This window comes from Argopecten irradians, chromosome 12 (genome assembly GCF_041381155.1).
Source record: "Argopecten irradians isolate NY chromosome 12, Ai_NY, whole genome shotgun sequence".
NCBI classification, from domain to species: domain Eukaryota; kingdom Metazoa; phylum Mollusca; class Bivalvia; order Pectinida; family Pectinidae; genus Argopecten; species Argopecten irradians.
Window position 1 is genome coordinate 26,012,732 of NC_091145.1, and position 13,105 is coordinate 26,025,836.

A 13,105-nucleotide genomic window follows, 5' to 3' on the forward strand; every position below is an offset into this window, starting at 1 on the left:
ATGTGGCAATTTCCCCAAACAATTGTAACCAAGGACAGTCATTTGTTTTTACATAACGAAGTGGCTTAACCTTTTAAGCCTCTAACAGAAATTTGTTTTTTTTATATTCAATAGAAGCTTTTGTTTTACTTAAAAAGTCAGTAGTTTTTGTTTCGAGAAACCGGTTCCTAATGTGTTAGGGAAGTGTATCATTGTAAGGATGATATGACAATTGTGGATTAATTTACCTTTACATGGGACACTGTAAGGAAGTAATCTCAATTTGAATTCTTGGTTATTGCGATCAAACATAACCACTGAACACAATAAGTTTAATAGGAAACCCCGCGAAACGAGCAGACGACACACTGTTGATACAACATGAATAGATTCAAGGAGCTGGTGGCTAGTAGGAACCATAAGTCAGAGACGGCACGCGAGCAGATTAAACAATGGGCCAGACTGCTCCAAGATAAAGGTTAATATATGTTCCTCGCTTCATTACAGGCTTCGACAGGGAAATTTATATAGTATACTACATATCGTAGATGCTAGAAGCAGACGACATGTTGTTTAATGTAAGAATTCTATAGAAACCCGATAAAGATAGTTCATATCTTAAAGAAATCAATTTATGTTGAATAATGTTTCGATAAAAGCATAATTAATTTAATTCCACGTTCAAGAATATGACCATCGTATTAGTCAGGGCCAAATGGGTATGTAAATTGACAATTAAGCATTACCAATGAATCCTTGTTGGAAAAACAGATCAATTGCTAATATTCGATATTCATAAATATTTTTAAAAGACACATATTAGCACATCGCAGCCTTACTACAAACAAGTACCTCAATATGATAACAAAAATATTTACCTCTGTGTTGGTTTTGCAAGCGCTACACGGAAACAATAACATGCTTTTAATACATTATGAAAAATTTATACAGAACATTGGTGAAATCAAGAAAGGAAATAAAATTGAAAGTGAAAAAAAGACACTAAATATACTACAGATTCGTGTGACATACTAAGTTAATTTTCAAACGGAGCAATGGACTTTGTTCACAAGAGTAAGGAATTTTGGAGATGCTATCTGACGATGTTAGTAATCTCCTAAACCAAAACCTTAAATAAAGAATCAAGGATTGTCTGTGTAAGTGGGTATTCATTGATAATGCACGATCTGTCATCATCGAACAGTTTGTCAGGAAACTATTTTATATGACAAATCGACCCCAATGTCTTAGTCGTATAATTAAAATGTCGGTCTGTACTCTCTTGGCCCTCTTGAGTCGCCAACACGAAGTCTCAGAAGTGGGAGTGACACAGCGAAATAGAATACAAAGTATACTTCGACCATGTATAACTTATGGTGAGCCTACAAGATAATATGATGACTGATGCATTTTACTGCGTTTTGCAAGCGAAGTGATTAAAATACCACACATCTGAAGACGTATAGATTACCAAAGAAAATCGCAACCCTTTAAAACCAAACTTCCGGTTGGCACTTGATATATTTCGGTGATGGATGTGACATAGAATCAATCAGTTAGTCTAGAGGACTGTTGCACTCACTGACCCCGATAGACGCCGCTCGTGCCAACTTTGCCAAGTAAACAGCATGTTGTACGATACATTCATCAAAAACAAACAATATCAGCATTGGCTGAAACTTACACCAGGTATCAAATGTCAACATCTCAAACATATGGTGGTGTCTTACTAGAAACAGGTTTCGGAAGGTATATTGTTTTAACCTCTTGCCTTTTAAACATGCACATTTAGCCAACACATTCAGCAGGTATTGTAAAATGTACCAATATAGCATAAAGCAGACGACAATCCATTGATTTTGTATGTGTATTTATCTAAAGTATGAAGTTTTATAAGAAGCCTATCTTGTTATTTATAAAATCGTGAAAAAATACCTCCCAATTGATAAGAAGACATTATAGTTGTAACTTATGATACCATGTTTCGCTAAGTTACGATTACAATAAAACACACACAAACAATATTATTGCAGTGTCAATCATTTCGGAGTTTCGAATTTTTCGTGTTGCTCAAGTCTGAACAGTAGTAGTTGTAGGAGACTGCTTCAAGTGAATTACCAAAAATAAGACATGTTTTCTCCATTAGCAGATCAATATATTTAGATTAGTAACATGATGTAATGCTACATTTAGGAAGAAAATAGATAGTCTCATGGTTAGATGTATAGACAATTTCAATGTAATTATATACTTGAACCTTTAAGATTTTACATGTTAAAAAGAACAGCTAGAAATAAACTCAAACAGTGTGACAAGCGCTCCTAAAGATCTCTCGGCTGCTTGCTTCATTCACAAATGTAGTTCGAGATGGAGGAATGATAAATGGTTGCGTAATGTAGCGGAGACATGTTGCACACGTGCATTACATAAGAAATGATACTGTGACGTTTTAGCTACACAGATCATTAGCACGTGACCTTAAGGTCTGCTCGTGCTTCAATAAATCCATGAGACACGCCCTATCACGTGATTTCCGGTTTATAACTCTGATGAAAATATACAACAATTGTAGATCAATAACAATCTTTAGAAACAGTTGTGAATCAGTCTGTTATGTACCTGCATTGTTTATGGCACATAATAATGAAATAAACGCGTTCGTACTTAAAAAAAACAGCTATGAAAATTAACATTTAATTTATTTCAAATAAAGTGTTTTAAAGGTGATGGTACAGAATTATTAGTCTCGTTTTACACCCCTTATCCATAAAAGTTAAAAGACGTTTATGTTTCGGTATGTACCATTAATAGACGTTGAGGAGGACAGTAATCAAATAATTCCAAATTTAACTTTAAAAAGATTATTCGCAATTAGTAGAACCAAAAACGTGTTGACTTTTTCACAATACTTTGTTATTGCGTGCGGACTCCGTGTTGGAAATTAATCCTATATACAATAGGAGGTGGTAATATAAAGGATCATCTCAAATAAATGCTAAAATAACATAAAGTGTATAGGCCTACAATCTTATAGATTAAAACCTTGAATGACTGGTTGTAATCGATTGACAACACTGTTTTTAAAACAAATAAAATAAGCATTCAAGTGAGGCCTAGTTATAAATCAGATGTTTCTGATTTATAACTAGGCCTCACTTGAATTGCCAATTGTATAGATGTGTTTTTTGACCTTATGTTAATGATAAAAAAAAATGTTGAAAGATTAATTTTAACAACTTTTATTTTCATGAATGGTAAAACAAGAAAATGATGGTTTTGATAAATAATCGGCGAAATAGTTAAGAGGCCTAAAATGTAACTAGTAAAAATATCAAATGAAAGCAAATACTTCTATTTACCATTAATCCGACATTAAATGTGCGACGTCCCACAACTTTAGTACTTCCGTCGTTAATTCCTGAATTGTAAAGTAGTGATGGAGGAATGGCGTAACAAGGCACAATGACCACCAATAGATCCACGAGGAGCATCAGACGTGATATATTTATGGAAGCAATAGAAATGATCTACTGTATACCTCTATCTTGTTTAATATTTCATTTCTGGAATGTTCGGATTTGGTAATATCTAAAGAAAGACTAATAAAATTGTTTGATTGTATTTTCATACTAGTTTCAGCTCATGATCCTTAACTTTCATTTACCTTAAGGTAGAATGACTTATGTTCTCAAAATGATAAATCTCGACACATTAATTTTTAAAATTGCTTTCAAAATGAGAGTAATTTCTTTGAATTGTGTCATGCTTTCTCTCCGTTTCATTAGAACTTGTGAATTAAGATTACTCAAAGTATACACAAAAATGAAATACATTCAAAGATTTATAATTTTACAGTCAATATCGCATATAAAATATACGCCATTACAACATTACAAGTCCTATATCCGCCGGCGATTAACTATTAACTCAGCTCAACTCGCTGTTACTTAATTTCGCATTATCATATGCATGATGACTCGTGGCACTTTATTTTCGTGATTCACAGCACTTATTCTACTTGTAGTTGAAACGTCTTCGCAGTGATTGATTTTCGAGAATTTTATTCGTTCGCGAAAACTCGTTCTCGAAAATAAGTTAGTTTAGAGTACCAACAATGAAATGCCGTGTACACAGCCAAAGCTAGCTATTTAATAACAGTAGTGTCGTTCCATTTTACATTTCCACAAAAGTGTAATTAAAATTCATTCGTAAAATACAGCGATAACTTACACTTGAATCATTTAAATTACCATTACCATTATATACAACTTCCTTCAAATTTTATAATGGAAACTTCGCTATTCAAAAAAACATATAAACTGCCCTCCAAATGTTCTGTTACATGTGCAGTTTTGTAAATATTCATAAGTAACAGAAGTTTGGAGGACAGTGTATATTCCTTACATGATACATATTACCACTTTTAAGTATGCTATGACAATTACGATTACAGACATAGCAAATTCATAGCAAATTCAAACAAGTTATCCCAGTATGATTATAATCATACACTGATGGTCAAACCGTTCCGTACTCACTATTACCATGCAGAGGAAGTAAGTACGGAAGATCAAGATATGTCTTAATCACATTGAACACATCTCGAAACTTAAATTGTAAAAAAAAAGTATCAGAAAAAATGAGAAAGGTGTAGTGGAAGATTAGGCTTTACCAACGACATCCGTAATGCAAATCTAAGCCAAAATCCAGGGTATGGATAACCACAAATTATGATAACGACCATCAAACTTTACTGAAGTCTTCATCAACTTGTAACTACCAAGTTTTTATGTAATAAAGCCCTTCGTTGGCTGTCACTACATGTACCAAGCGTTGCAATGACGTGGAAAAGCTATAATATTGAAACAACATTATTTATTATATATGAATTCAGAATGAATGGATGAACTGAATGTAGAAGTATTTCAAACATCTGCACTGCCATTGGCATCCTTGGTTTACACCTTTTACGACGATGCGCCCTTTGAATTCCATCAGCTGGAGGGTTATCTCGTAGATGTCTCTCAAACATATATCAACGAACTTACGAAGGAGGCAATATTCTAAACCTGAGACAACATAAGAAATAAAAATGTCACAACGTTTCTCCACCGTCACCTCTAAATATCACTGTTATACGGCAATCCGTAACAGTATCAGGGAGGTTTAATGAAAGCTTCACGTTGATACTTTTATTTAGTATATCAACTTTTATAGGGAATGATAAAGTGCACAATACAAGTTTACTGACACAATTACCTACTTCCGGTAATGGTTGGCTAACGATAGGTTAAATTTCCGGTCCAGATCGGATTACAGTTACTCAGATAAAAAGTAATACATCGGTAATATAACATGGATAACAATATCATCGCTATCCTCCTAACGTGTCTATAATTGTAAACTACAAGGTGTTATACGGTTTTTTTTTAAATTGGTGTGAAGGAGAAATTTGTTGTGAGATGAAACACACGACATTGGGTCGTAATGTCATCAGCCATAGGTGTACTAATGACTGGTAATAAAATCACACGCAACATAAATTTTACCTCAACGTTAGTTATTTTTATCACATATTCTGACACTTCAGGATAATTAGCGTTATAACAATATGATTAAAGTCAAATACACGCCCATTAAAATTATTCTGGTTGGTTTGATCTTCAAACATTTCATTTTTTGGTCTGTTTCACGTGCATGTAGGGGTAGTTAGAGTCTGTAAAGTACACTGGAAGATGTATTTCAATTGAGTTTCATTTTTACTTTTATTGGTACAACACAAATTCGAGGTCATAAATTAATCTAAAATCTTTGATTTTACCCATTGACATTTTACCGTATGTGGAAGAAAAAAACCCACGAAAGATGATAATTTCTACTCCAGTTTGCTATACAATAATGTTTTCTTTTATAATTTTATAATTAATAAACCTTAACTATTTTTACCCCCAGCTACCTTTATATGCAACAGAGTTGTCGATCTGATTTAGATGAATGATTGCATTATTTTAAACTTAGTATATATGAATTGTTAAACCAACGCTTATAATGCCATTGAATGATGATAGAATCTGGTAGCCAAAGGAAGAGCAAGTACAACCAATTATGATTGCATTATTTCAAATTAAATAAAATATTTTTCCTATCTTTCTTATCTTCATTTTGGCATATTTATCACCATGATGTGTCTCAAGGAATCGTTAAAATTCGTTCAATTTGACGGTGTCAATGTTTATTGGCATTCCTTACGTAATTTGACACATTACACTAAATAACTCAAGCTCTGGGTAGGAATAGGGATATACATGATAGCTTCTCGGCATTACAAACTTCTGAAGCAACTTTGTTTAATGTTAAAATAATTGGGCTAAAATGTAATTTAAAAAACGACATCTAGATTTATGGATATTTGGAATACATTAATGCTTCAAAATGGCGCTTTGGAGTGAGATATGTAAATTCTTAGGAATTATTTACAAACCTATTTGAGCGGTATGTGTGAGCTCTTTATACGTCTACTTACGACAGCATTGGCCTGAGGACCGCATTAGACTTTTTGGAACGCAGCATCAGCGGGAAGCTCATATAACCGTTAAATCAGCAGAAACAGCTTCCATAAACATTTGACAATTACACTTCGATGTATTTCTCAAAATCAGCTACAGATTTTTTAAATTATCACCCTTGCTTTTTAAAAAAACTAATACAATTGTTTAGTATTAAGCAACATCCAATAAATTAGCACTGTTAAATGGTTTAAAATCATAAAATAAGTCCAAGAAGAACAGAAAACCCGTATGGCGTCCCTTACATCATTGGGAGTTCTAGAAGGAAAAAACACCTGCACGGTGTCCCTAACATCATTGGGAGTTCTAGAAGAACAAAACACCTGTATGGTGTCCCTAACATCATTGGGAGTTCTAGAAGAACAAAACGCCTGCATGGTGTCCCTAACATCATTGGGTGTTCTAGAAGAACAAAACACCTGCATGGTGTCCCTAACATCATTGGAAGTTCTAGAGAACAAAACAACTGCATGGTGTCCCTAACATCATTGGGAGTTCCAGAAGAACAAAACACCAGTATGTTGTCCCTAACATCATTGAACAAAACACCTGCATGGGATCCGCATCATCAATGGGAGTTCTAGAAGCCAAAACAACTCCATGATGTCCTTTAAAACATCATAAGGAGTTCTAAAAGAACAAAACACCTGTATGGTGTCCCTAACATCATTGGGAGTTCTAGAAGAACAAAACACCTGCATGGCGTCCCTAACATCATTGGGAGTTCTAGAAGAACAAAACACCTGCATGGTGTCCCTAACATCATTGGGAGTTCTAGAAGAACAAAACACCTGCATGGTGTCCCTAACATCATTGGGAGTTCTAGAAGAACAAAACACCTGCATGGTGTCCCTAACATCATTGGGAGTTCTAGAAGAACAAAACACCTGTATGGTGTCCCTAACATCATTGGGTGTTCTAGAAGAACAAAACACCTGTATGGTGTCCCTAACATCATTGGGAGTTCTAGAAGAACAAAACACCTGCATGGTGTCCCTAACATCATTGGGAGTTCTAGAAGAACAAAACACCTGTATGGTGTCCCTAACATCATTGGGTGTTCTAGAAGAACAAAACAACTGCACGGTGTCCCTAACATCATTGGGTGTTCTAGAAGACCAAAACACCTGTATGGTGTCCCTAACATCATTGGGTGTTCTAGAAGAACAAAACACCTGTATGGTGTCCCTAACATCATTGGGAGTTCTAGAAGAACAAAACACCTGCATGGTGTCCCGAACATCATTGGGTGTTCTAGAAGAACAAAACAACTGTATGGTGTCCCTAACATCATTGGGAGTTCTAGAAGAACAAAACACCTGCATTGTGTTCCTAACATCATTGGGAGTTCTAGAAGAACAAAACAACTGCATGGTGTCCCTAACATCATTGGGAGTTCTAGAAGAACAAAACAACTGCATGGTGTCCCTAACATCATTGGGAGTTCTAGAAGAACAAAACAACTGCATGGTGTCCCTAACATCATTGGGAGTTCTAGAAGAACAAAACACCTGTATGGTGTCCCTAACATAATTGGGAGTTCTAGAAGAACAAAACACCTGCATGGTGTCCCTAACATCATTGGGTGTTCTAGAAGAACAAAACACCTGCATGGTGTCCCTAACATCATTGGAAGTTCTAGAGAACAAAACAACTGCATGGTGTCCCTAACATCATTGGGAGTTCCAGAAGAACAAAACACCTGCATGGTGTCCCTAACATCATTGAACAAAACACCTGCATGGGATCCCCATCATCAATGGGAGTTCTAGAAGCCAAAACAACTCCATGATGTCCTTTAAAACATCATAAGGAGTTCTAAAAGAACAAAACACCTGCATGGTGTCCCTAACATCATTGGGTGTTCTAGAAGAACAAAACAACTGCATGGTGTCCCTAACATCATTGGGTGTTCTAGAAGAACAAAACAACTGCATGGTGTCCCTAACATCATTGGGTGTTCTAGAAGAACAAAACACCAGTATGTTGTCCCTAACATCATTGAACAAAACACCTGCATGGGATCCCCATCATCAATGGGAGTTCTAGAAGCCAAAACAACTCCATGATGTCCTTTAAAACATCATAAGGAGTTCTAAAAGAACAAAACACCTGCATGGTGTCCCTAACATCATTGGGAGTTCTAGAAGGCCAAAACACCTGCATTGTGTCCCTAACATCATTGGGTGTTTTAGAAGAACAAAACACCTGCATGGTGTCCCTAACATCATTGGGTGTTCTAAAAGAACAAAACACCTGCATGGTGTCCCTAACATCATTGGGAGTTCTAGAAGGCCAAAACAACTGCATGGTGTCCCTAACATCATAAGGAGTTCTAAAAGAACAAAACACCTGTATGGTGTCCCTAACATCATTGGGTGTTCTAGAAGGCCAAAACAGCTGCACGATGTCCCTAACATCAGAATTGCACCTATACAACGTTCAACATTAAAGGGAGTAGGACGACTGGTTTGCCTGTTGTTAGTATGATGTGACCGGGTGGGTGTCATATTCGGTGTATCTGGCAGTATGCTTAGTGAAATAACACCATAAACAGGTCAAGAGTAGACACAACACGATTATAAATAACCCTGGTTGTTAGTAGATTCTTGGGCTTAACCAATAGCAACCAACATTGCCTTTCACTTCGATACTAGTACAACACCACTGAAGGCAGCTATTTTATACACTTTCATTGCACTATGAAAATGTTGTTTGATTTTTTTCTCTGTGTTCTGCATTGGAAGATTAAGCCAGAGACTTGAGTCGACATTTGGACAAGTAGATAGTAAAATGAGAACCTTATTCTAGTAGGGCAAAATACCTGTTATAATCAAAATCGCCATTTTTTTTATTGTTTAACTTTAAAGAGCATTAGCAAATTATGTTCTTACCTTTTCTTTTTTTAACTACTTTTTTTTAATTTCTAGTAATTTTTTATCAATCCCTTGAGGCAACAAACTCCAGGACCACAAAACAGTAGCCAATCACAGACAACGTTATAAACCGTAACGCCATATTTAATTGGCTAATCTAAGGTTTGTTTCATGATCCAGGAGCCAGGTATGTACTACATGGGAATTGTTAAGTTCCTTTATTTTCCGTAGCCTGCTTTCATCTAGGCGACCCGTTCATTCATTCAAATACATTGCGCAGTATACATGTACCTGTTGAAATTCAATATTTAAGATAGTTCGTTGGGTTTTTTTTTTCAGCTTCCCATTCCTAATTTTAGAAAAAAAAGTTTTGTTATTGTCTCCATGAATCCCAATATCACTATTACCTGAAGAACGTAACAGCTGTATCGTGCGGTCTGTTTTTAAATGTTACCGCACGCTATCCACTAAAACAATGCTGATGTTTGATAGTACGCTCCCGATCCTACTACGAGATGCTTCCCGTACACGTGCGTGCAATGGAGAAGCTAAGCTGCACGGTGTGATGCGCGTGTTGTTCTGGTGAAAGTGAAAGTAGGAGCCCGTGCCAGAACGAGGTGTCACTCATTGACGGTATTTGATAATCTTTTCGACACCTCGGTAATAAGTCAGTGTCAAATACCCCGTCATATAAGACAGCGGCATTTCTTCCTCGCGAGACAAATAAAGTTTTTAGACAATTCGATATAGGATAGATATATATATATATATACATAAAGCACGTGTATATCTATCTTCGCTAGACGAGAGCTCGGCGGGAAGGCAGATAGACCCTGGACCACCGCAGCAGTACGGAAGTATCCAGGCTCTGTCTACGTATAATACGAGTAATGAAAATATGTGATTTCTTCTTTTTTGACAAAGAATGATACTTTTTTCCTTTTCTTTTGTAATTCATTTTATCTGTTGTGTTGTTCTGTATGTTAAACGAAACCTAACCATCAATAATTCAATTTTCCGGAAAATTCATCAAGTATTTTACGGAGCTAAGATTGAAATTTTTTTTTTGCATTTTGTATTATTCTAAAAAGCATTTCCCCCATCAAGTCCCATCAAAACATGAAAGTTATATAACAAAGTGTATATTTTATTCCTTATTTAAATTTTATATTATTCCTTACAAATACAGTATATACTGAAGCGGTAACAAGATAGCTTTCGCCATTCTTATATGCAAACCATGTAAAACAATGATGACGCGTCAAGTGTTGATAGTATTTGTTTAATAAAGTTTAATAGCATATATCGATGTAGAAGTGATTTAAGCATGTGGCACCAAGACGCTTTCTAAAACAGCTTACACTAACTATCTGTTGTAGGATTTTGGATGACTCGCATCAAATGTATAGTGTATGTTGTTACAAACAATTTGGTTGATTACGGTAATGCCACTGGTTTAAAGGCTATCAAAATGCTGAGTGATCTGGATATAACTAAATACCATGCAGATAAAAAAAATTCATGTAAACATATTTTGAAAATAACACACGTCAAAATTTTTTTCTGAAATTTGTTAGGGGACCAAAATGCAGTATTAGTTTAAACGTATGGTATTGCAAAGAAATTTACAAAAGGATCGGACACAAGTTATTACAAATGCAGTATATTTTATGTTTTAGTTATCTTTACTAATTGGGAGACACGTTATGATTATTATAAGTACATATAAAGTTAGGATGATATGCGTCGAAATAGTTTACAAAGCATATTTATACGTTATTTAAGAATTGGCCTTCATTTTGACTGCGTATATGGTGGTATGAACGCAGTTGACAACGACCATATTCTTTGGAGCACATTGCCAACCGAGTTCATACTAAAGTATACGCAATCAAAATGATACCAGTCATTATATTTACATCTCTGTTTTGGTTTGAGACGGAATGAAGCTGGTCACTAATATACGGTTGTCGTGGTTTCTAGGGTAAAAAGACAGTGTATACACTAATGGATGGCAATCAGACTTTACAAAAGCCGAAGAAGAGAAAGATGAAAATATAAAATTAAAGACAACTAATCTCAATCGTTTCACTGAATTACCCACGATAGCAGTCATGGTTTTGATAGTTGCCAAACTAAGTTTAATGAGTGTAAGGGCAGATTGCTTGATCCTTGAAATATGGTTAAACCTCACGATGCTATCTCTACAATAGGATGGTCTGATGTAAACATTGGTCCCCACGCCCCCGGGCTCGTGTGTCGGGATTATGAGGGGGAGCACGAACTCGGCACAAGGCGGGCTATAACAGTAACACACACAAGGAGTTTGCACTTGAAATCGTCCCCTTCGTGTCCAATGTTTCCTGGGTTCATAGCGTCAACACCCAATAGACTATGCAGACAATGGTTTGTTTGTGGAACAAAATGAGGCAATACATCTGGACCACGAAATGGCTTATGGGAGGGGGAGTGTGGAGAGAGGGGGAGTACGGTGGGGGTGGGGGAGACGGGATCCAGCTGCCGAAAAAGCATCACTCACTGGGACGGTCTATCCTAATCGAAATCTTTACATGTTTAGATATACTAACTCAAGTTTCTTTAACGTGTTACCATAATCTCCTGTATCTTTATGAATCGTCACCTACCCTTCTTCAGCCGAAACTCAACCGCAAAATTAATAGCTCATAAAGAATGAGGCAACAATATCTTAACTGGTATATATGCCAAGCTTGAATTACTCACTTACGACGCTTCTTCCTCAGGAACTTTTTAGTCATTAACCATAATCGTACACAAAACATATTCTGTAATACGAAGTCATATTTGATAAGCGCTAATTCTGTTTACATCATTCCTTCCCAATTCTCATGTCAGATCATCAACCGGCCTGGACTTGACTTAGATTTGTATGGGGGTGTAATCAATGAAGCAATTTCGTTCACTCTTCCGGAATGCATGGTTTTCTTTTCCCATCACTTTTGAAGCGTATCAGTACAAAGCTATAGTTTGTTTGGTAGTTCCCTTGTTTTAATGCATTTGACACATCTGGATTCTTTTCGATAACCAAATAGAAAAGCAGTCTATCTTGAAAATGAAAAGTTATTGCGTGCGAAAGCAATACTTTTGTTATAGTATTGCGATCACGCAGAATAATTATAATCAGTTGCATGATTCACACACAAAATTATTACATTCACACGCAAAAATATTGCGTTCGCACGCAATAACTTTCTTTTAAATTTTGCATGTCCTTTTCCAACCACGGTGTTTTTCGTCTATTTTTGTAAGAATAGTTCTTTCCTGAGCGCGTTTCAATTTTTGAGCATGTGTGCGTAATGTCTAGGCTGAATTTACTTTAAAAGATACAAACAACTGGATTAAAACTGCAATAAAACGTCGAGGTATGAGAGAAAAATACTCTTTCATACGTGGATATAAAGGGTCGGCAAGCCTCGGGTTTTACTACATTTTGTGACCCTCGGGTAGAATATCTCTATCCTTCACATCCACATATGAAAGAGTCTTATAATATGATAAGGTGTCCGCAAAACTATAAAATCAAAAGCCTGTGCAAAGACCAAATACAATGAAATCAGATCATTGATGGCGAATTTGCTTTCATTGATATTTTACTCCTTGTCACTAAATATTTTGCGCAAAGAATGAAATTAGAAAATTGATTGT

At 35.8% G+C, this 13,105-nt stretch overlaps 1 protein-coding gene across 1 annotated transcript in view; it reads right to left on the reverse strand.

The window, feature by feature from the left end:
• Positions 1-13,105, reverse strand: part of LOC138336637 (protein Wnt-2b-A-like) — a 42,465-nt gene that overhangs the window by 28,334 nt on the left and 1,026 nt on the right. The window lies entirely within an intron of this gene.